Consider the following 22,923-nt stretch of genomic DNA (forward strand, 5'->3'; position numbering starts at 1 on the left):
TGTAAAATATTCACTGTAACACATGCAATGTATACTATATTAATATTTAATATAAAAGTGTTATGAAACAAAGTAATATGAAATGATGAAGTCAAAACAAAATGTTTTACCTTATCAAAACAAATGAGAAAGTTGAAATTTTCAGCTTTCTCCTATTGAAAAAGTAGTCAAAATCAACGCATTCCCATGAAGCATTTTGACTTGGAGGAATCTGCATTTTCTGGAACCACTTGAAGATTTTTCAACCAGCCTCTATTAATCAGTGAAAGAAAAATGATATGAAGATATGGGTGATGATTTTTGCAGTGGACTAGTCACAACAGACCCATACATGGGAGATGTAGCAGAGGTAACCATGTTAACCAGAGGTAACCCCACACTGGCTAGTAAGAGATTAATGGAGCCCTGGGGAGACTGTGGAGAAAACAGCCAATTAGAGAGGGGCTGTGAGGAGCAGCCAATCAGGGATGAGCAGGCTCATATAAGAAGGGCTGCTGGGCCAAACAGCTGTAGTTGTTCCCTGGAGCTCAAGGAGAGAGTACTGACTGCCTTGCATGAGGAGGCAAGCTAGCATGTTGGACAGAGAAGTGCTGGGCAGGATCAGGGGAGAAAGTGTGAGCTCCTGGCTGACTGCTAAGACTGGCATGCTGAAGCCCTGAGATAAGAGAAGAAAAGGTGCTGAGGTTGTGGGGAAGTGGCCCAGGAAAATAGACTGAGAGGTTGGAAGGGATGCAGTGCATGGCTGCCATTTACAGGGTCCCTGGGCCAGGATCTGGAGTAGTGAGCAGGCCTGGGTCTCCTCCTTCCTTGCCACTGAAGAAGTGGCTGGACTGTGGTACATCCCCCCCCCCCCCCCCCCGAAAGGGACACAGAGTGTGGCACAGCTGGAGCGCTGTATCCTGAAGAAGATGCTGTGGTCCTTGGAATGACATCCTTCCAGGAGCAGAAGTGACAGTGGTGAGACATCACCAGAAGAAGGTGCACTGGCTAGCAGAGCTAATCCCTGGGACAGCCAGCAGTAGATGCTGCAGAGGTGAATCACACCCCATCACAGAGGGATTTTTGTAGGAAGAGGGGAGTTCAAGATCATGAATGATATCAAGGTTATGGGGTTATTTAGTAGCTTCAGCTCTTAACCAGAGCTTCAGTTTTATCTATCTCAACATAGCCATCAATCTAGAAACCACTGTACTAACTAAGCAGCCCTCATGTTCCACCACAGAAGTGGGCAGCATTTAAAAAGCAACCCAACCTAATACATAGCTATCAACCATCCCTCAAATATTTGTGGCTGCCCTGTAATGTCAGCTCATTTCCGTGTCAAATCTGGCAGCAGCAGCAATGTTTATCAGTTCAGCTCCTGTTAACACTTCAGATACAAATCCACGTTTTCAGGAGTTTATAGCCAACACCATAAAAATGTGTTGCAGACTGAATTTGGCATGTATAAGAAGAATTTAAAATGACAGTATGAAGGAGGTCTAAAAAGTAGTTATTCTGCATGCCTCATGGGTTCTTTTCTACTAGTAATGATATTATAAAGATCTGAACACACAAACATAATGCCCTCTCCTGGTGCTAGACTTGAGGACATGGGGTTCTATTAGTAATTTCAGCCAGTAAGTGGTTGACAGTACATCAACTCTTTAAACTATGCTCTGTTTCAGTCATCTTGTTTGGCTATGTGTGAAAACTGATTTTCATAGCTGCTGTTGTGGAAGGAAAATGAATCTCTGACAGTGTGGTGAGGACATGATAGTTAAGCACATTGGACTGACTTTTCAAAACTGGGTGTCCATAGTTAGGCTGCTTGTCACACAGTGAGCTGGCTCTTTAAGAGGAAGGGAGCTCAGTTGCACCTGCCAGTCTTAGCCCACCTCTCCCGGTTGAAGGAATTAATAGAGGGGTCACATGACTGAAGTATATAATTCAGAACTAGGCCTGCTGGGAGATACCAAAAGCAGCATGAGATCAGTGATGGAAAGTCTCAAAGGTGGAGATTGGTTGTGGGAGTTATCCAGACATAAAGCCTTGTTGTAGCTCTTGGGTAGAAGGCTTCAGGGAGCAGAGCCACCTAGGTGTGGGGAGCTAGGCCTGCTACAGGACAGTGTCAGCAAGGACAGAACTAAGAACCCTGCAGCAAGGATTGTGAGTAGAGCTAAGAACATGATTGACTTACTGGCTTGCTGGTATTCAAAAAAAAGTTGGGGTTGAACTGAAACTTTTTGGGATTCTTGGAGAAAAAAGTGGAAAATGTTTGGGGGTTGAATGAAACATTTTGTTTAGACTTTAGACATTTTGAACGCTGCTTAGTAAAAGCAAAGGAAGTGACGGGCTTGACTCTCAAAACCAGGGAGGTTGTGCTGACTCTAAATCCTCTTGTCGCGGGAGGGCTAACTTGCCCAGGGCTTGCTCAAGAAAAACCACAGAGGAGGAAGTGGTAGTACTGGTGGTGCTGCAGCCCCCACTAGCCCAGTGCTAAGAACATTTATCCAGCATATGGGAGACCCAGGTTCAAATCCCCACTCTGTCTGGTTCAGAGCAGGGACCTGAAACTAGGTTGCCCACCTCCCAGATGAATGCCTTACCTATTGGGCTACCAGAGGGTATTCTGGTGTGGTGGAAATTATTCTTTTTTTCTGTGTACTACTTAAATAGTCAATTGGGCAGAAAGAGAATGACCCGTGGATATGGTACTCGCCCATTATGTGGGAGACCTGGGTTCAAGTCCCTGCTTTGAATCATCCAGATTGAGAGGTTGAACCCAGGTGTCCCACACTGGGTGAGTCCTCTAACCACCATAGACTTCTCCTCTTCCCTTTGTGCAGGTGTGCTCTGAGTACTGGATCAAGCCCTGCAGGTGAGATAGGCAGAGGAGCAGCTATTTTATGAATCCCACTGGGACTTAGGTGTGCATGGCCTAAGGGTCGAGCTGTTCAGTGGTGTCAGGACATAGATACCTTTGCACGTGTCTACCAGCAAAAACTCGGGTGCCTATAGGGGTAGGTGGTGGTTTTGTGAATGCCACTGGTGCCTAAATGTTGCAATTAGGTGCATCGCTCCCCCTTGTGAATCTAACCCATCTTCTGTAGGGTCTTGAACAAAAAAACATGGACAATGATAGGAGAGGAGTGATTGACTTCTAGACCAATGTCTCTTACTTGGATTTTTCCCTCTACTTCAGAATGAAAGTTTCACTTCCTGCCGGGATGCCCCATAACTAAAAAATGAACAGACCCCTAAAACAAATTCCTCCTACACTTCAAGGAAATTTGATATTTTTGTGTCTTCAGAGGTGTATCAAGAAAACTACTGGAAATTTCTCATTTTGATCTGCAGCCATTTATGTACATGCCAAGTCAGAATAATAGGAAACTAAAAAATTAGTAGCAAAGTGAACAATAATATTTAGAAAACTGCATGTTTTTGGGGTGTGGGGAGGAATTGTACCTCTTTCTAAACTGGACACATCACCTCCAATTGAATATTAAATCCAGAACTCTAGCATTTCATTTTTAATAGCCTTACTGCTGTCTCAACAAAGTAGCAAAAATCTGCCTCCTTCTCTACGTGGATTTCCTCAAACCCATGAAAACTCCTTTTGGATGGAAGTGCTTAAGTAGTTTGAACTATAAGAATCCACCAAACTCTAGGAAGGAATTCTCCTCTGTAGTGGATCTTCCTCTGTCCTTTGAAAATTGAAAACACATCTGGGAAATGTTAGATGCACATCTACACATTCAGTTCTATGTATACAAAATAAAATATTTCACTAGATGTTACTAGTGCAGGGACTGATGTATAGAGCATATTTAACTGATTCTAATGAGTAATGGAAGTGTCATCTAAACAAATGTGTTTCACACGTTTTGGGGTTCTCCAAAACTTGACACCATCTGTCTGAACCATTTTGCATCTGCTGAGAACTTTAACTTAACTCTTCATATTATAATGTAATTATACACTGAAAGGTTAGTGTAAAAATTAGGTTCCATGTCAATGATTTCCATATCTGCTTTGTTGACAAGTAGAAGTTTTTGTTTTTTCCTCCCCATGCACCCTCTAAATTCAACCTGAATCTGTTGTCTTTCTGGATCACACATCATCTGTGTATTATGCAAGAATAATATCACCATATTCACTATACCAGTCAGAAAGCTAATGCAACTGAAAATTAACTCTGCTGATGGTATGGAAGCCAGATAAAAATCCAGTTCATTGTCTCAAATTGCTCTTAAAATATATATTTCTGAATACACACAGACGGTCACTTTTGTGACTTTAAACGTTATGGATGATCAAACTGGTTCCAAATGCTTGCTTGTTTATTAGAACCAAACCTTGTTTTACTCCTGCTGTCTGATTGGGAGTGTAATTAGTTGTGCTGAAATAGCCTGAGACTGTTCCCAAAACTTTGGCAGGGACATGCAGCAGAAGTGCTGGAAAGCTGATCAAGGCCTGCTCTCACAAACAGAGGTCTTGGCTAATTCAGGTAAACTTCAAATAGGTGCCTTATCCAAACTGAACATCGATTTTGAACCTTTTCAGAGTTGCACAATAATAAATAGGATTCCAGAAACCTTGGTACTACATGGTGGCCATCTTAATACATTAACCTCACTAACAATAGCCAGGAAAGTGATTAACCCCCTTATTCTTGAATCAAACCACAGCACTGCAATTATAACACAGCTAAATACATACCCACAAAAACGGCAAGTTGGAATGAAGTGTTAAATGTTAAACATTAGTAAGCTTCCTCCCCACCCACCGTTATGGAATTGGTTGTAAATTTTTCAGATCTAATCAGAATGGAAGTTACTCTGCCAGAAGAAATTGATTAGCAGGCAGTACAGACGCAGGCCCTGTGTAGCTGGGAAAACTAAAATATAATGACACTGTGTACTCAATTCTAGGTTTAAGAATGAGGTAATATAGAATATGCTAATGAAATCAAGACTCAAACAATAGAGGACTATAAAGAAATAGGGAAGAAATTAAGAAATGCACTTTTCCTTGCAGGGGCAGGATATACAAATGATTGGAAACACTCACTCCTGTCCAGAAGATCCTAAACTCTATCGGACAGCTGGCTGGGTTGAGAGAGACACTTTATACTATTATGTCAAATCTTCAGGTAACTTAGCCAATACTCAGAGCAACTAAGTTCACAGCTGAGCTTCCTGAGCTCATAATATTTTAGTCTAACTGTGTTTATATTCTGCTCAATGTTTTTGTTTGTGATTCTCTTTATTTTTTTTTTAAGGTATGCTTGGTAGGTTTAGCTTTTGTTCTTGATAATTTGGATCACCTGTGTGGAATGTTCCTGGGGACAATCACAGCTAGGTGCCACCTAGGGAAGTAAATTGGCTTCTGAATTTAGTGGTAGAAGCTGGAGTGAGGTAATGAGTTTCAACCCTCAGGCAAAGGAAAGAGCTTGTGATCCCCTCCCTGAAAGGTAATATGAAGAGGCTGGCTACAGTAAGTGTGGGCACATGGTCTGAAAGCCACAAAAGGACCTAGGAGTGTAACTCACCACTTTAGGAGCCTGAGTACAAAATTTAGGTGCCACTGAGATCCTCAGTCCATGCTGAGCTGCTTCCTAACCAATTAGGCATCTGAACTCACTTACCCTTTGAATTTTCCCAAAGAAAGCACCTAAGCTTCTGCTTATGGGCATGCACATTGCTGCCTCGTGCAGATGTCTGTATGCCTATGATCTGGTGGGAACCTCAGACCAAGTGATGATGGGCATTCCCCTGCCTCGTGCCTGCAGGGCCCAGTCAGGTAGGTGTGCTCAGAATATGCCTACCAGATTGGGTCCCATACAAAATCTGGCTGGAGGAGGAGGAAATGATGTTTTTTCTGTGCCACCTCCTTTATAACTTTTAGCCCAGTAATTGGAGCACTCACCCAGGATGTGGGAGACTGCCTGATAGGGAGAGAAGATTTGAACAAGGATGTCCGCCTCTCAGGACAGTGCCCTAATCACTGATATGATATGTGATATTCTGATGTGGGGCTTCCAGTCTCTCCTGTTGAAGCTGTTTCACTTTGGGTAAATAACTAGTCATTAGAGAAGGCCAAAGAGTCCTCCCTTTCTCTGACCTAATGTGTATTTAAGTATGACTACTGGTTAGCTTAAGTGGCTCCCCAGCTAGCATGCTGGCTTTTTGTGGATCTCATTCTTAGGAGCCTGTCTCTCCTCTCTCCCTATTCATTGCACAGTGTGCCTGGGCACCTAACTCAGGCTTTGCAGATTCTGATGACTTTCTAGATGCCGAAAAGTTAAATGTTGCAACACTGAGCATCGCAATGCCAAAGTCCCTTTGTGGGTCTGGGCCATGAAGAACTCAATGACTGGAAGAGTACAAGATCTGTTTAAATGCAATTTATTTGTAAAGCTTTTTAATTGTTCTGATTGTAGGATACTCTCCCAGTAGCACACACTGAGGTCTGATTTTTCCTTGCACACTGACTTCACACTCCATGCCAGGGGTAATGGATTATTCCAAAAAGTGGGGTGGCCACGAGGCCCCGCCCCCCTGCCAAGCCGGAGTCAGGTCGGAGAGCCGCAGACCCTCCACCTGCCCAGGGTCAGGGGGCCTGAGAGCAGTCTCCGGCCTGTGTCCTCATCCCCCAGACTTCCCTACCCTGGGCAGATGGAGGGTCTATGACACCCCACAGCTGCCAGGATGGCTCTTACACCAAGCCGTCTCTGGCTTCTGGCCTAGTCTGGGGGTGGGACCTCAGCAGCCAAAGAACTGCAACTTGGCCATAGTAAGAGCCTCCTGGGCAGCTGTGGGGAGCCATGGACCCTCCACCTACCCTGGACAGGGAGCCTGGGGAGTGGGGACACAGGCAGGGGCTGCTATTGGGCTCCCCCCACCCTGGGCAGGTGGAGGGTCCGTGACTCCCCACAGCTGTCCAGGCAGCTCTTACCCAGACCAGGCTCCAGATTCTGCTCTGGCCAAGGGGCGGGTACTCTGGGGGGAAGAGAAGAGGCAGGGGACTGGGCTATGACCCCTTGCTCCCCTCACTCCAGTGCCCCTGCTCCAGGACTAATTCCATTTCTCCAGTAGGCCTCATTCTCCACTGCCTTTTACACCATGGGCCAGATCCTCTGCTGAGTGCAAACTGGACTATCTGCATAGATGTCAGTGGAGCAACACCTATTTACACCTGCTGAGGCCCCCTGTGTAGTCACTTACAACTCTGAAAGAGACCTAATAGAGAATGATGCTACACAGTCCCTTGCCATGGGCTGTACCTGAATATTACAATAAAGCCCATAATTATCTAAGGCAGGGGTGGGCAAACCTTTTGGCCCAAGAGCCACATTGGTGAATAGAAATTGTATGGCAGGCCATGAATGCTCACAAAATTGGAGCTGGGGTGTGGGAGAGAGTGTGGAGCTGGTGATGAGAGGTTTGGGGTACAGGAGGGTGCTCCAGGCTGGGATTGAGGGGATTGGAGAGCAGGAGAGGGATGAGGGATGGGGCAGGGTATTGGGGCATGGGAAGAGGTTCAGGGGGTACAGGATCTGAGCAGCACTTACCTCAGGTGGCTCCCAGAAGCAGTGCCACATCCATTCTCTGGCTCCTACGCGGAGGTGCGGCCAGGCAGCTCCGCATGCTGCCCCATCTTCAGGCACTGCCCCTGCAGCTCCCATTGTAGCATGTAGTAGCCAGAGAGGGGCCATGCCATGCTTCCGGGAACTGCAGAGTGCGGCCCCTGACCCAGCGCCCCGGAGCCTGAGTGGTGCGGTGCGGCTCGTGGGCCAGCTTAAAACGGCCCACGGGCCGTAGTTTGCCCACCCCTGATCTAAGGCAACTCTGCTGATTTTTTTTTTTTTTTCAATCATTGCACAAAGCTAAGCAGTTCAGCAGTTTCTTTCAACTTTATCAGCTAAGGCTAGGGATGCTTTGCAGTTCAACATACCCTACAAGTTAACTGGCATTCTTTTTCCTGTTTAAAAATTACTAACTATTGGCCTACACTTAATGATAGATCAACATAGCTATGCCAGTCGGGGTGGAAAAAGCACACCCCTGATTGACATAGCTATACCAGCCTAACCCCTGTGCAGACACAGCTATGTTGATGGACGAATGCTTCTATTGATATTGGTAATTTTGTTTGTGGAAGTGTGTTCCTACTGATTGGGGGAGGTTGTGTAGGTTGTGTGTAAACTACTGGGTTATACCAGCATAGCTATGGCACCATGGCTAGCTAGTATAGATTCAGTGTAGATACAGCCAAAGAATCCTGGAGATCTGGCCCTCACAGAATAGACCATGGGGCCTGCCCAGAAACTGTGAGTGAGGACTAGGGACAGGGAAAGCCTGGGATGAGTGTGGATCTTAGGAGCTAGCAGAAGATGTCAGGGTCTTCACAGCAGCCATCTCACTGTCCCCCTCACATACACACATCCTACTCCCCAGCAGCATGGCTGCCAATGATTCCCTAGGGCACTGAAAGTTCTGGCCCTGCTGATCTTAAAAATGTAGATGCTGTTTAACATCCTCATTAGTCACTAATGAGCTGGAAGGTAGTTCCTCATCCTCATTTGACATGAATATAACATCCTACTTTACTTGGAAAAGTCTGCAGGACTAGTGTGAAGATCATGTGTGATATCCCCTGTCCCAGGCCTCATTCAGTTCAGTCATTGCTAGTCACTTAGTTCCCACTCCCCACAGAGGCAGAGGAGAAATCCATATTGAGAGAATTCCTTCCATGAATGGTGGCTGAGGGACAGTCCATCTTCCCATGCACATTGTTTTTTTAATTCTTCTACCATTACACTTGTAAAGCATAGTATTTAAATCATTTTCACCATTTCAGACTTCCTCATGAATTTGTTTGAAGTCTAGCATCAGCATATCAGGATCATATAAAAGTACTTTCACACTGTGATAATCGTAATTCTCTTTTATTGCTCTGGGAAGAGCACTTTCATCTAGGCAGGGATCCTTAATTCAAATCACTTTAGGGTCACTTAAGTTTGTCAAGTAGCATTTAGTAATCAGTGAGTTATAAAATCGCATCTAAAGTTAGAAATTCAAATAATGGTAACAATTCATCATCGTTTAATTCAATTCAAAACCCAATTTCCCCAGATTAAGACACAAAATCCAGTCACTTTTTTGCACATGTGCATGCACACATACAAAATGTGACATTGCAAACTCTCCCTATACACACTAATGATTTTTATAGTGGCCTTTACTTTCTTCTGAAATGCATCCCCTAGTTATAACCACTGATAATCAATTTACCTTTTTTTTTTCTTCAGGTTTACTAAACTTACGTTTTAAGTCATAAACTACAGTAAATATTTTAGGATTCTAATTTCCTGTTGGATCAAGCTAAGCTCTGACGTTTTCCCTCTGATATCTGACACTTTAAAGCTATTTAAGTGTTCAATTCAGGCTACGTCCTGCCCTGAACACACTTCCTTAACTTTGCCTCTGCATGTTCGCTACCACTTCCTGTTTAAGCTGTAAGGGGCTGGCCTCAGTTCATATAGTGAGGGGTTTCCCCCCCTACATTGCACATAACAAATGCCAAGGTCTCAGCACTCTTAATAATCACTTAGGAGCAGAGCTAGTGCTAGGCATAAGAAGACTAAGCAATTGCTTAGTGCCCAGAGCAGCTCAAGGAGGCCCCCTATTAATTATTAGTATGTGTTCGGGGAGGGGGCAAAATATTCCTGCTTAGGGCCCCCAGTGGGCTAGCACTAGCCTGCTTAGGATGAAGAGCATCTAGTCATTAGGCGCAAATAGAGCTAATCCTTGCCAATAATGCAACAATTGTCAGATATATTGCAGACTGAATTCTGTGTGGCAGAAGTACAGCAGCTTGCAGTGCAAGCGGTAACCACCATGAGACTTCTGGTGTGACTCAAGCTGTTCCAGCTCTTGGAGACTGCCTTATGCTTGCATTTTGTGAGTGTCTACTGGCTCTACAGCATGTAGACCGGAAGCAGCCGTGAGGAGTCCCACACACAAAATAGACTTCTGGGGGGCTAATTCAGGTTTGCACCACAAAGGCAGAATACAGGGCTCTCTACACGTGGCCCCTGAAGCATCCAAACCTTGAAGGCCCTGCAGTGTATGGGCTGTAAACAGGGGAGGCTCTATCACTTTTACCGCCCCAAGCAGTTGCTGCCAAATTGCCGCCACGGGACACGGACTGCCACCCCGTTCTCAGTGCCACCCAAGCACCTGCTTGGAAAGCTGGTGCCTGGAGCCGGCCCTGGCTGTAAACAGATGAGGGAAGAGGCACAGAACAGAGAAGTGTGGCTTTTGAAGGGTTAATGCAAATCTACCCAAGAAAGGAAGTATGTGCTCTCTGCATAGTCCTTCCCTGCTGCCTCTGCAAGCCAAGCAACAATGGAATGGGGGAGGAAAGACAGTAGGGTGGAGCTAGATTTGAAGGAGACGGGTCAAACTAGGAGAGAACAGTCAAGAGGAGACAGACTTGGACTATTTTCCCTCAGCCTTATTCTTGTGAATTGGCCCAGTTTTTCCTTCTGGACAGGAGGGAGGTGGGAGAGGAAAGAGAATGACCCCTTTTCTTTTTGCATCCCCAGCAATCTTCCATATCACCCACTGAAATACTACCCTATGACAGATCCCCGCCTCCTGACCACAGCAGCTTAGGTTGTCCACTTTGAAATTAGAATCAACATACAGCAGAAGGGTGGAAGAGGAGAGCTGAGGAGGTGGGCTGTACCTTGCAACCTGTAGCTTTTGCTTGGACACTGAGTGCTGAGAAATAATTTTCAATCCTTTGTTCCCAATATGAACCTTATTACTCAGACGCAAGTAAACTTACAGTTAAGGAATGTAGTGAATTAAGCCATGCATATGCTTTCTGTAGCTCTGGTACACTTTCTGGTTAACTTAAAATAAAGTTGTCACCTGGAGAACAATATATTCAAGTACAGAAAAGTTTCTTAGGTTAGAGATGATGTTACATGTGAATTCTTTAGTTTGCTATGAATTCTCCATCTCTGTCCATTCATGTTTAGTGGGAATCCTAGAATATCAGGGTTGGAAGGGACCTCAGGAGGTCATCTAGGCCAACCCCCTGCTCAATCCCCAACTAAATCAATCTTGAAGTAGAATTTTCAGTTTGGTTCAGCTGATGTGAAGACTAGGTTTTACTAGTAATACAAGTTGATTCCTTTATGGATTGAAAGCATGAGACTCTAAGGAACATGCCTGTTTCCTAACAGGTCTTGGATGTTATCACAGAGAAGGTCTACATCAGTGGTCAGCCTTCCTGTCTCCTCATTCGTTTGGTGTCCAGGTGTTCTTCAATAAGGAAAGGAAGCAAAAGTTTTGAGACCAGGTAAGCAGTTTTATTCATAACTGAGGGTACGCTCACTTTAATTCCTATTTAAAAAATCCTTAACAGTCATCATAGAAGACACTCTTTATGGGTAGTCACACTAGGACAGACAAAGCCAAATAACACACATGCATGGAATCAACCATGAAGGGTAAGATTATGGGCTTGCAGAAATTATTGTACATTGAGGCACAATGGGAGGCAATAGGAGTCTATCTGTCCACTCTCTAGCAGCAGATCAAGTCCACAATCAGAACAAAATATTCTCAAATGCTTTAATCAAATTTATTTGAGGAATTAAAATAAAATACTGGATTGATTGGGAACAAATTGTTGCCTCTAAGATCACTTTCTGCATTTGTGGGAATAATGCCTCTTGCCACTGCCTCCACCCCTTAATGTGGATATGACTCAAAACCAGAGTTTAGTTCTTAAAAGTACCAAAGAAAGATGGCATTTAAAATTCTGGCTAAGGCCTTCACCCAAATCCCAGTGAAGTAAGTGGAAATACTCAATGTGATTTCAGCAAGTTTTGGATCAAGCCTCTCTTGCTGAAAGAAAAACGCATTACAATATGTCCCAAAAAAACACCAGTGGTCATTATGTGATTAAAAAAAACTTCAAAAGATACAGCAAGATGAATTTATTGTTGTAATAAGAAACCCTAGACACTTTTGGAAAGGCTTAGCTATGTAGATTAACCAAAGGAACTTCTTTCCAACCTTATTTGAATCTTACTTTTAGGGTCTATATTGAGCTACAACCTTAGTTTCTTCGGAGGCTACTAAAAGTTTTTAAAATTAAATATAGAAACATGACAAAATACAAGCATGTTTCTGAGTGTTTGACTCATTTTCTAGATATTTCTTACTATAAGTGAACAATATGCAGTCAGTATTTCTTTCTGAAGGCAATAAATTTTCTTTCTTCACAAAACATCCCATGTATTCTCATACCCTTCTGACACTCTGGCTGAAGATACAATATTGATATTTTTCATCTGTGTTGTGCTTTGAGGAGTTCAGAACAGTCATACTTAAGTGTATGTATAAAGTACTTACTATGATTCAGAAGATGTCCTGTATTATTAACATTAATGTTTGTATAGTGTTGCTGCTGTACAATACAAATCTATACAAAATGTATCATTCATATTTTTTCTTAATGTGAGGTACTGATGATGCCTTATAAACAGTTATTTCAAGAAATGTTAGGTCAAAAAGAGAATAAAGAAGCCCAAGCCTAGAACGTTTCATAGGGATATGAAGCTTTGGAGCCAGTTGTCAAGCCCTGCCTTTGTGCCCATGCTGTGGATGGCCAATACCCGTACCCTTGTGGGTGATGTTAGATAGATACTAGAGACACTGACTGCATTGGGGTGGGGCAGTGTTTTGGAGTAGAGTGAGGGAAGGTTCCCCATGGCTGAGTGCCAGCTGTGGGAAATGGGAAAGGACCATGTTTCCCAAAAACTGTGCTTTAGGCTGACCGTTCTAAATGCAGCTGAGAGAGGTATCAAGGCAGAGAGCTGTCCCCCTCCACCAAGGCAATTGGAAAGGGACAAGAGATTTCTCATGATTCCACAAAATATAACAAGTGTGTTGTGGAATGCGAGCCTGGGGAGACTGGCTTGACCATTTTCTCTCCAAGACAGATCTGTGCTTTAGAGTTGCTCCTGTGCTGGCAAAAAAAGGTGCAGAATGGGGATTAAGGAAATCATGCACTCCCAGCACCACACCCAACAATTTGAAGATCAGTCAGCCTGGTGTAGGGGGGGTTTACATAAAGGTAAAGGGATTATGCTTCCCTATTATCTGTGTATCTATGGGCTAGGATTTGACCCTTAATATTTAAAGATTTGTCACTTTCAGCATGACAGGCAAAGATGCACATTTACTATGTGTTCCTTTATTTTGCCTCTATTCCTACTTTTTATTCCATTTTAGATTCAAGCAGGCAAACCTTATGGCAGGCCTAAACACAATACAGTGTCCTAGTTACAGATGCCTACCTGTGGAAGTCATTTATTTGTAACTTTAATCCCCCAACTTGTTCAAAGATTTTTTTTTTTCTTTTAGGTCAATAACAGAGAATCATTGGGATAGATGAAATTAACTTACATCCCATCCATCTGTGTTTTCTGGCCAATAAGAATTTTTGCAGAATCATTTGGTACATACTCAGTAGCTGGCACTTAATTTAGATACATTCTGAGGTACGCAGTTGAATGCTAAGGACCCAATACTGTTCCTACTGAGTGGGAGTTCTGCTATTCAAAATCAGTCAGTATGGGGATCAAGCGAACACTCAGACTTTTGTATCTCTTCATTGTTTCTTATGCACTTAAAAGTCACTTCTAAACCAATATCTACAACAACAAAAAAAGAAGCTTGTAAATGATTCCTAGGACAAAATAAAGTTTTAAATTAAATAACATTGACAGAAAGGCTGTCTGACAATCATTATACAGCACTTGATATATCAACTTCTTGTTTTCTCCTGTTTGTTCCCATTATGTTTAGTCTGCAAGGAAACCCTTTCCTGACTCTTTGAGGTTTGTGTAGTCTGCAAGGAAAACCTTTCCTGACTCTTTGAGGTTTGTGTTGGCCCATCTATTTTATTTTATTCAGAATCCCCGTACTCACAATAAAATCCCATAGCACTGGCATACAATAGAAAGGAATAAGAATGTTGATGACAGAAGTGGCACCAGAGGGCTCTTTATCATTCTTAGCTACAGATACTTCCAGTCTGAACAAGAGCTTGTTTTTTTTCCCCCCTTGATTTCACCACCATCATATTGTCCGCTTCTCAGGGCTGGAATCTCATACCTTAGATGTGTGGAAAAGCTACAATCAGAAGTGGCAGGTAGGCAGGAAGTTTGCAATAGGTTATCAAAACTGAAGAGTCAATAAGAAACTTTTAAGGTCAAAAGACAAATGGTTTTTGAGTTTTTTAAAGTGCAGGTTTCTATTCCAACTCAATCCACACTTCATCTACTGCTGATCTCATATCTATGGAAGGAAAGGAAGGAAAGTTAGAAAAAAAAATTAAGAGTATCTGTAATTCTAAAACTCCATAAGATATTAACAGCATGGTTTTCATTTTGTGTTCTCAAACTCCATAAATTAGATACCCACTGTTTCTAAGTAGGAGGTAGGACCCTGTATTGGTCCCACCAGAATCAACTGTAAACATTCTAATGACTTGCATGGGAGTGCAATTGGGGCCAATGCAATTGAGTGCAAATGATAACTTCATTAGTAACTTTGCTTCAGGATTTTTCCCCCCACAAAACTTACTTTCCACATCTAGAATTGGCATATTACATCAAACTAAACACACAATAGGCCAGATCAAGTCACTGATTTCTTTTTAACAGGATTGTGCCAATTGATTTAATTAAATGCTGCTTCAAAGTTGATACTTTTCTGTAAAAATAACAACTCAAGCTTGAATATATTTTAGGAGAAGTATTGGACATTAAAAAATGGAATCCAGACAAAGAAAAGATCAGTCCAGCAGCAATCAATTGAAAACAAATGTTTTTGCGTGCCTGTAGAGGCCATGGAAGCTGTAGATCACGTTAGTAGGTAGGTTTTTTTTATCTTTACTCCATCATTTTAGCTTTGCCAACCAGAATTTTTTTCCACTTATTTGAATGTTTGTAAGCTAATTCAAGTTCTGATTTTGTAAATACATGGCATACTGTAGAGAATGTTACAAAATGACTATACATAAATGATTTTGTGTTAAAGGCAATCTGAAGTATGCCAAACAATTTTTTCTCAGTTACTGTCCATGCACTGTAGTTTTCATTTGCTAAATTTCAAACTGGTAGAAAAAAATCATGGATACATTTTTAGGGTCAAGCAATGTTTCTTGTTCTGAATTTCAGGGTCATTAATTGAGGTCTTTAGAGCAGCCTAGGGGATATGAACAAACATCTTCCATCCAAATTTAATTAAATTTCATTTAAAATTAAATTATTCTTCATTTAAGTAGTTATTATGACATCAAGTATGCCATCAATCACTGGCTGGATGATTCCCTCTAAGGGAGTGAACACTTCAGTGTGGAAGGGGTTGCTATGGAATATCTGAAATTAGCAGATGAAAATATTGTCAGAGCTAACAAAATTGTATTGGAGGCACTAGGCTTCAGGAATGAAGTTAGCCCCTAGTTCAATAGTTACATTGAAACAGACGCGCACACACAAAAAAACTGTCACGTTTTCTTCCATTTATTGCATGTAGGCCCTCTTGAAAAGTTTACCCAGTCATTAATAGGACACTTGAACTTTTCAGTCTTTTCTCTGACCTAGTTCCTTCTGAAGGGTTCATGTAGAGTTCATGCACCTGGAAACATTCAGGGCACACCCTGAGTGTTGTGTAGGAGCAGTGCACACACTGCTCTGTCCAAGGACATGGACCATGGGAAGTCACCCAGAGGACATGAACCGTGGGAAGCTTCCTTGGACTGGGCTCAAGGCCTGAGAACAAGGACTGTCGTAGATAGAGGCTGGTAAATAAGAATATTAATCAAAGTCATATTATTTCCTTTGTTGATGCCTTTTGCGGTCGGAGTATGTAATGCGCAGGAGGGAGAGAAATAAAAGGGAGGATGGAAAGCTGACAGGCAGAAGCCCGTTAGCAGACCAGCTTGCTTAAAGCCTTGTCCTGTCTTGTCATTGAACCGCAACATCCTTCCATAGTAGTGACTGGGAAGGGTGCTTCACTGCCTTTCTGAAGCATTTCAGTATTACTCCTCTGTCTACTGGTGTCTTAATAGTGAGCTGACATTATTCAAAAAACGTACAGGGGAAAACTTTAGAGCCTATTTTCAAGATTCTTGTGTGCAGAAGGTGTCTCCTAATTTTGAATGAAGTAGGAAATGTGCACTGATAAGTTTGGGATGAAATCCTGTAGCAGAGTATAGGTCATTTAGGACCAAACTATGCCATTAGTTACCGTGTGTGTGTAAGTAGGGTACAGGACACAAGGAACCCCATCAAGTTCACCTGCCTCTGTATCCATGCAGTAGGCAAGCATAATCATAGTGCTGGTACCCTAGTTCTTGCAACACTATCAACTTGTAAGGTAGAGGTGGGCAAACTTTTTGGCCTGAGGGCCACATCAGGGTTCCAAAACTGTCTGGTGGGCTGGATAGGGAAGGCTGTGCCTCCCCAAACAGTCTGGACCCTGCCCCCTATCTGTCCCTCCCACTTCCTGTCCCCTGACTGCCCCCTCAGAACCCACCACCCATCCAACCCCCTGCCCCCGCTCCTTGTCCCTTAGCTGCCCCCCCCAGGACCCCACCCTATCCAACCTTCCAGGGCCGGCTCTAGGTTTTTTGCTGCCCCAGGCAAAAAATTTGCCACCCTAAGCTCCAAGAGCGCAACTGCCCAAGGTGTGTTTAAAAAAAAAAAAAAAATGGATGGCCGGAATGCCAGCCCTGGAATTGTGCCGCTCCAAGCACATGCTTGCTTTGCTCGTGCCTGGAGCTGGTCCTGCAGCCCCCCCTGCTCCCTGTCCCTGACTGCCCCGACTCCTATTCAACCCCCCCACCCTTGACAGGCCCCCCAGGACTCCCATGCCTATCCAACTCCCTGTCCCCTGACCACCACCCCCAGAACCTCCGCATCCTGTTCCCTGTCCCCTGACTGTCCCCACCCGCCCCCCCTCCACCCCCGGGACCCTCTGCCCCTTATCCAACCTCCCTGCTCCCTTACCATGCCGCACAGAGCACCAGGACTGGCAGCTGTGCCGCCCAGCCGGAGCCAGGCACACCGCCACACAGTCTAGAGCACCGGGGCAGGAGTTTGCAGCCCTGCCACCCAGAGCGCTGGCGGCATGGCGAGCTGAGGTGGTGGGGGTGGGGGGACAGCAGGGGAGGGACCAGGGGCTAGCCTCGCAGTTTGGGAGCTCCAAGGCCAAGCAGGAGGGTCTCACGGGCCAGATGTGGCCCGCAGGCAGCAGTTTGCCCACCACTCTTGTAAGGGACAGACAAGGAGGAATAAGGAGAGAGAAAGGACCCGTTGCCCCCAATGTCCACACGAGCCTGGTGAGCTGGTCAGATGCAGGGGGAGAATATTCCGCACTTTGCAGCGAGGTACTGCAGCAGCCATACTGCTCCTGAGCCCTGCCTGAAGCCCATGCAGAGATGGTGCTCTCACTGTTGCCAACAAAGGGAACAACCTCAAAAGCACTGCCGATCTCAAATAGAATGCAAGTCTTTAGGGCAGGGACCATCTCCTCATATGTTTTACACAGCCTTCTACCAAAATGGGGTCCGGTCCATGACTGGGCTACTGCAATACAAATAGTAATAATGAAAATAATAACAGTAATTCATTTATAAAAAATTTGGCTGAAAAAATTTCAATGAAAAATGGTCATTAAAAAAAAATACTCTTCTATGATAAACTGAAAAGAAATTCAAATGGTGGTGGAAATAAGTTTTTTTGTTTATTTTTAAAAAAATTTCCACACATTTTAAAAAAGAAGAATATTTGTTTCTTTCAAGACTTTTAATTGAAAATAGTTATTTTATAAACAGCTATAGCTTTAAGGCTTGTTTTATTTCTTTCCCTGCACATTTTTTAAGGCCTAACATATGTCTAGGTCTGAAAGTACTGTTTGTATTGCTGTGTTCCTAAAAGCCCTGATCAAAATCCGGGCCCAATTGTGCAAGGTGCTGTGCAAATATAAGATGAGACAAACCTTGCTGAGAAGAATTGCTAAAGATCTTTATGGCTTTCAGTGATCCTATTTCATAACGATGGTACTGGAAGTAAAAGAATGGCCTTGTCCAATCCTTAAAACCCTGCACATGCTTGTTTGTTAAATTCAGGGTCTCCTTCATGCATTAGCTATGACTCTAATGGGGGCAAGACTGGACCCTGATTGTTGCAGACTGACAGCTTGATACTGCAAACAGTAACACATGCTTAAACTTTCTCCCATAAATAGTCTCACTGGAGTCAGGACTGGGGTTTTAGTAGCTCTAATACATGACTAATTTCTTGTTGAATCTTGTCTATGCACACTAACTTAATTACATTTCAAAATACTATTTGCAATGTTACACTTGCACAGAATGTTTTATTTTCTAACATTTTTCTTGTGTTTATTCTTATCTATCAAATTGCTTGTACAGGTTTTCCTGAGTAGCTTAGGTAGATTAATCACAAGAATCCATAGTAAGACACTTACTAAATAGATCAAATTCTTATTTTAATTAGAGGATAAACTACTGTGTTTCATATTTCAGTGAATAATTTGGTATTCTTTTTCTCTGCAAAACCTTTTTCATAGCTCTATGCCACTGAGATGGTGTAGAAGCAAATTTTTATTAACAGAATTTCCAATTCTGCAACACCATTTTAACCCTTTTGGAAAAAGGAAGGTCCACTGGTTATTTGAAAATCTGGTTTACTAACTTCATTTCAAGATAATGGTTTAAAGAGACCAGTGCAGCCTGGCTTACTCACCCTCTTTCCTCCCCCAGGATGAGCTTCCTTGCTTTTGCAAATCTGTATTCTGAATTCTATGTAAAAATTGACTGTTTTAAGAAAAAAAATCATTGAAACCAATGCAAGAATTTTTGTTTTTTTGTCACAAAACTGTCAGAGAGCTTTGTCGATCAGGATATTGCTGGAGGGTTGGGAAGGTTATAAAGTGAGTTGCCTAAAGAGGAAACTGATGCTGGCAATTTTGGGTATATTGAGCAATTGGTATTTTTGAGCAATCCTTGTTTGTTTGTAGCTTATATGGTGATCTTTTGTGAGGATTCTGTGGGCTCTGTGTTTGTTGCCTCTGTATGAGGCAAGGGGCCTGGATCAGTCACCTTTCTTTTACAACCAGAAAGCAAAGAATGCCAGGCATATCATAGAATATCAGGGTTGGAAGGGACCTCAGGAGGTCATCTAGTCCAACCCCCTGCTCAAAGCAGGACCAATCCCCAATTAAATCATCCCAGCCAAGGCTTTGTCAAGCCTGACCATAAAAACTTCTAAGGAAGGAGATTCTACCACCTCCCTAGGTAATGCATTCCAGTGTTTCACCACCCTCCTAGTGAAAAAGTTTTTCCTAATATCCAACCTAAACCTCCCCCACTGCAACTTGAGACCATTACTCCTTGTCCTGTCCTCTTCTACCACTGAGAATAGTCTAGAACCATCCTCTCTGGAACCACTTCTCAGGTAGTTGAAAGCAGCTATCAAATCCCCCCTCATTCTTCTCTTCTGCAGACTAAACAATCCCAGTTCCCTCAGCCTCTCCTCATAAGTCATGTGTTCCAGACCCCTAATCATTTTTGTTGCCCTTCACTGGACTCTCTCCAATTTATCCACATCCTTCTTGTAGTGTGGGGCCCAAAACTGGACACAATACTCCAGATGAGGCCTCACCAATGTCGAATAGAGGGGAACGATCACGTCCCTCGATCTGTTCGCTATGCCCCTACTTATACATCCCAAAATGCCATTGGCCTTCTTGGCAACAAGGGCACACTGCAGACTCATATCCAGCTTCTCGTCCACTGTCTCCCCTAGGTCCTTTTCCACAGAACTGCTGCCTAGCCATTTGGTCCCTAGTCTGTAGCTGTGCATTGGATTCTTCCGACCTAAGTGCAGGACCCTGCACTTATCCTTATTGAACCTCATCAGATTTCTTTTGGCCCAATCCTCCAATTTGTCTAGGTCCCTCTGTATCCTATCCCTGCCCTCCAGCGTATCTACCACTCCTCCTAGTTTAGTATCATCCGCAAATTTGCTGAGAGTGCAATCCACACCATCCTCCAGATCATTTATGAAGATATTGAACAAAACCGGCCCCAGGACCAACCCCTGGGTCACTCCACTTGACACCGGCTGCCAACTAGACATGGAGCCATTGATCACTACCCGTTGAGCCCGACAATCTAGCCAACTTTCTACCCACCTTATAGTGCATTCATCCAGCCCATACTTCTTTAACTTGCTGACAAGAATACTGTGGGAGACCGTGTCAAAAGCTTTGCTAAAGTCAAGAAACAATACATCCACTGCTTTCCCTTCATCCACAGAACCAGTAATCTCATCATAGAAGGCGATTAGATTAGTCAGGCATGACCTTCCCTTGGTGAATCCATGCTGACTGTTCCTGATCACTTTCCTCTCATGTAAGTGCTTCAGGATTGATTCTTTGAGGACCTGCTCCATGATTTTTCCGGGGACTGAGGTGAGGCTGACTGGCCTGTAGTTCCCAGGATCCTTCTCCTTCCCTTTTTTAAAGATTGGCACTACATTAGCCTTTTTCCAGTCATCTGGGACTTCCCCCGTTTGCCACGAGTTTTCAAAGATAATGGCCAATGGCTCTGCAATCACAGCCGCCAATTCCTTTAGCACTCTCGGATGCAACTCGTCCGGCCCCATGGACTTGTGCACGTCCAGCTTTTCTAAATAGTCCCTAACCAGCTCTTTCTCCACAGAGGGCTGGCCATCTACTCCCCATGTTGTGATGCCCAGTGCAGCAGTCTGGGAGCTGACCTTGTTAGTGAAGACAGAGGCAAAAAAAGCATTGAGTACATTAGCTTTTTCCTCTGTCACTAGGTTGCCTCCCTCATTCAGTAAGGGGCCCACACTTTCCTTGGCTTTCTTCTTGTTGCCAACATACCTGAAGAAACCCTTCTTGTTACTCTTGACATCTCTTGCTAGCTGCAGCTCCACGTGCGATTTAGCCCTCCGGATTTCATTCCTACATGCCCGAGCAATATTTTTATACTCTTCCCTGGTCATATGTCGAACCTTCCACTTCTTGTAAGCTTCTTTTTTATGTTTAAGATCCGCTAGGATTTCACCGTTAAGCCAAGCTGGTCGCCTGCCATATTTACTATTCTTTCGACTCATCGGGATGGTTTGTCCCTGTAACCTCAACAGGGATTCCTTGAAATACAGCCAGCTCTCCTGGACTCCTTTCCCCTTCATGTTAGTCCCCCAGGGGATCCTACCCATCGGTTCCCTGAGGGAGTCGAAGTCTGCTTTCCTGAAGTCCAGGGTCCGTATCCTGCTGCTTACCTTTCTTCCCTGTGTCAGGATCCTGAACTCACCCAACTCATGGTCACTGCCTCCCAGATTCCCATCCACTTTTGCTTCCCCCACTAATTCTTCCCAGTTTGTGAGCAGCAGGTCAAGAAAAGCTCCCCCCCAGTTGGCTCCTTTAGCACTTGCACCAGGAAATTGTCCCCTACGCTTTCCAAAAACTTCCTGGATTGTCTATGAACCGCTGTAGTGCTCTCCCAGCAGATATCAGGAAGATTAAAGTCACCCATGAGAACCAGGGCATGTGATCTAGTAGCTTCTGCGAGTTGCCGGAAGAAAGCCTCATCCACCTCATCCCCCTGGTCTGGTGGTCTATAGCAGACTCCCACCACTACATCACTCTTGTTGCTCACACTTCTAAACTTAATCCAGATACACTCAAAATATGTGTAATCATGCTGAAAAATATGCATCACTTTACAAATTCAGTAACCTTAAAAAAAAAAAAGAAAAAAAAAAGGTAATTTTTACATTCCTTTACCTACATAGTTTCAAGAATATTTGTAATTTCAATCAGCAATGGTGGAACTTTGTTGGGGAACGATTTTTCAAATCTTATAACCTTCTCCCTCCATAACATTCCCCAGGCACTCATGCATCTTAAGCACATGAGTACAATTCCCAAAAGTCCAGCAGCACATTTCAGCTCATATCAAAAATTATGCTTGGCACCATACCAAAGATTAATAAATAAGGACCCCTAGCACAGACTTCTTACTCTGTCATTGTTGAAGAAAGGTCACAGAACTAGCCTCCAATTTAATAAAAAGTCCAAGAGTTCGTATTTTTCTCTCACTAATAGTTTCTTCAGCTTAAAGATTACTGACAATGGAGATGTCTACAGTGCTTGTGTCTGAAGATTTTCTCTAGTTCACAGTTTAACAAATGAACAATCCCAATTGAATTTTAAGCTCTGATAACCAAGGACATGTTGATGTGATCTTTGATCAATAAACCTTTCTAGGAACATATGGACAAAACAACTTTGAAAAGAGTACCATCTCAAGAGAAGGTACTCTCCAGAAGTTGTGGCCCTTCAAATAGAGGTAAACAAAATACATTGTCTGAAAGGATGAGACTTCATATGCTATTGGGACATAACCATGCAGTTTCAATGGTAAAAATTATTTTAATGGAAGATATGTGGCTAATGCCTTTCCTTACATCCGCCCCCACGCCCCCTCCCCCCAACTAATAGGTTTGGCAATATTGGCTTCTGAAGTTGGATGGGTAAGGATCCATTGGCAATGGTTCATATCTGCACTAATGACATTGCATCACAGGATTTCTCACAGATAATAGATGACTTCAGGAAACTCAGACGTGTGCTGAAGAATAATAATATCTAAATAGTCTTTGAAATCAGAAGGCAGAAGATTCTAGAAGTAAACTGCTATCTAGGTAAATGATGTACGCAGGATGGAGGGTTGTGGTTTTGTGGCCCACCTTCTATAACAGGGGTTCTCAAACTGGGGGTTGGGATC

At 43.5% G+C, this 22,923-nt stretch overlaps 1 long non-coding RNA gene across 1 annotated transcript in view; it reads right to left on the minus strand.

Moving 5' to 3' along the window:
• Positions 1–11,349: 11,349 nt before the first annotated feature.
• The window catches only part of LOC142071898 (uncharacterized), a 124,712-nt gene continuing 113,138 nt past the window's right edge, over positions 11,350–22,923 (minus strand). Inside the window, exon 4 of the long non-coding RNA XR_012668115.1 lies at positions 11,350–14,372. This is a non-coding gene — a long non-coding RNA (uncharacterized LOC142071898). The remainder of the gene's footprint in view (positions 14,373–22,923) is intronic.

The sequence above is a fragment of the Caretta caretta genome, chromosome 4, assembly GCF_965140235.1.
Source record: "Caretta caretta isolate rCarCar2 chromosome 4, rCarCar1.hap1, whole genome shotgun sequence".
Lineage (NCBI taxonomy): Eukaryota > Metazoa > Chordata > Testudines > Cheloniidae > Caretta > Caretta caretta.